Source organism: Artemia franciscana, chromosome 2, assembly GCF_032884065.1.
Source record: "Artemia franciscana chromosome 2, ASM3288406v1, whole genome shotgun sequence".
Lineage (NCBI taxonomy): Eukaryota > Metazoa > Arthropoda > Branchiopoda > Anostraca > Artemiidae > Artemia > Artemia franciscana.
The window spans coordinates 32373984-32376936 of record NC_088864.1 but is presented as its reverse complement, the minus strand read 5'-3'; positions in this window follow the sequence as shown (position 1 = coordinate 32376936).

Genomic DNA, 2953 nt, shown 5'->3' with positions numbered 1-2953 from the left:
GAAGTTGGTTTATTTCCAAGACCTCATCAAGAATCTGAAGGAAAGAGGGAACAGACCCACTAGGAGACCGGTATATATTACCAACAATCAAAGCTTTAGCTTGGGTTTTAATCTCAATAAATATGGATTCAAAAATTCCTTCTTCATTTCTTGACAGGTCATGTCTAACAGAGTACGGAAGACATTCGGAAACATAAACAGCAAGGCCACCTTTAGCCATCCTACTTCGATTCAAATATTCCATCTTGTACCCAGGGAGATGCAATAGGGATTCGTTTTTTGAATCAAGGAAAGTCTCACAAAGACCAATGAAGTCAGGGTGGCCACTACGCACTATTTTTTTTTTCAACTCATCAAACGAAGAGCAAAGACCCTGAACATTAAGCTGAAGTGCAGAGAATCTACCATGTCGTTTGGATACTCGATCTAAATCAGATACGTATTTACTACTAACTGAAAAATGGGGATTTGATGGTGATTTGTTAGACTGACCTACTGAATTATTTATCAAACTAAGAACATCAATTGGGTTATTTTGAAGATGAGATAGTCGCTCACCCAAGGAGGAGATGTCACCCAAACTAGAGTCAGACAAATAAAAAAAAAAAAAATACAAACTATGATCCATCATGCGCCACCCACCACCCAGCTTGGCATCTTCATAACAATGACATCTGGACAGCAACTAGGCAAACAGAACGATGAACTTATTTTTTGTGAAAAAAGAAACTGAAACAGAAAAAATAAAGGCCAAAAACAGAAAACTTGAATAAGAAAAAAACTTGTATACAAAATGAAAAACAACAAAAACATAACTAAATCTCCCAATCCAGGAGAAAAATTTATATATCATAACTTACGAAAAAAAGACAAAAAAAAAAAACAAACGTGTAATACAGGTTTGACTGAGCAACAGCTCCCTTTTTGTTGCAGAAATTACAACTTTTGATTGAAAATAATAGTAATGTCAAAGCATTGTGATTAAAAGTTGAACTTTAATGTAAAGAGCTGGGGGTGGTAGTCTCCCTCATATTTAAAAAAAAATCCTATATTATTGCGTAAAATAGATACATCAAATTGATTCGTTTTTTGACGAATTAATATACAAACTTCAAGTTTTAGCGTCAAGAGGAGGGGGTGGCAGTATCACTCATATTCAGGATGACTCTGAGTGTGATGATGAAAACGGGAAGCAATTAATCATTAAATTTTTCTTATAAAAAAAGTTAAAAATGACGCCAAAACTCAAAATGAGCAGAAATCATCTTAATTGGATAACTAAGCTTGGATGGTTTTTTTTTGCGAAGTTGAGCCTTTAAGAAGATAACCTGGCTAGGTCCGTTTTTTTCTTTATACTTATTTTTAGTTCTAAGTTTCAAAGCACTTAATTGACGAACTGAGGAATGTCTTTTTTTCAAGTCAGCGTCTATTTTTGTTGAATCTTTCAAGTTTGAAAAATAAGGAAAGGGTAGAGATAGCTTAAATAGCCAGACTCTAATATCCTTCTACAATTACGACAAAGAATTCTTAAAGGTTTTCATGTATTCCTGAAAGTTTTATTGACACACAGTCACATTTTCCTATCTAGGGAAAAGGAGCAATTCGTCCGTTTTACCCCAAAACAAAATAGTACCTTTTTTGCTCAAGCACAATAGCAATCATAAAAAAAATCTGAAAGTATTTTCTATTGAATGACTGTTGATGATTACAATCAAAGGTAGAAATGGATATTCTTTTTATTTTGTCTGCTGTTTTTTTTTTATGGGCTTGGTTAAATTGGCTTCAACTAATATTTAATTTATGTAAAATGTTTACTTGCTAAATGCGGGCAAAAAAACGATAAAAATTCTTCCGTCATATCCAATGCTTCAAAACGATCCTTTTGCATGTTAATAAAAATAAGTTTAGGTGGTAGGGAGAATCCCTCGATTAATGGTTTGCTCTCGTAACTACTACTTACTGTGTCTTTTCTTGATCGTTTTGAGCTACAAAGGGAACCATTTTTTTGCTCGTAGTGTAATCTGTGTCTGAAATTTCTACTACCGAGTTAAAATTGGGCTATTTGACATCGCCAATAATTGTGATTATCGTTCAACCAATCTCTTCAGCAATCAAACTTGACAAAATATTAGGTTTTTGCTGTGAAAAAGTGGCTTATGAAAGGTAGCTCAGATATTATACTAGCCTTGCGTGTTTAACTCTGGTATATCACGTAAATTTAACGAAGAATGTGGACAGACAAAGCAATAAATACAAGTGGCTATTTTGCCCTCTATGGTATTTTTTATTTTTGGACCCACCAGCTTAATTCAGAACTTTCAATATTATTTATGGTGGATATTTAAATATCAATTTAAAAAGGGATAACTGTATGTGTTTTTCACCTATAGCTGAAGACTCTTGTACTTTTAAAGTATTTTATTCGTTTTTTTTTTCATAACAATCAGAATCCGTGTTATCACATAACTCTACTTTCAAATTATGTTGATGTTTTGAATTTTTTTTAATGGCTGCACGTGGGCTTAATAGGCTATTATTTAATGTAGTGATTTTTTAGGCAGTTGATTAAATACTTTTTCCTAATGAGAACATAATATTTCTGCCATTTTATTTTCTGGACTTGCTCATTAGACAAAATTTGAAATAAGGAGAATGTACCTTTACTATTTTTTTTTCTTTTCGTCCTTATCAATTTAAGGGAAAATATAATCACAAAAACCCTGGTTTTTTCAGTCTGAAATCGTGTCTTCGATGAAAAAAAAACTGAATATTCAAACGAAATATAAACTAACTAATCTAAAGAGCCTCTCGAACAACAACCATTCAAAATGAAGAATAAAACAGTATAAACTGTTTTCTCAGGGCATGAGAAAAATGGGTTGCCCTAGTACCATCAAGCAAAATTCCAAGTCCACTTGTCCTCCCCCCCTTAAAAAATTTCTGGAATTTTCAA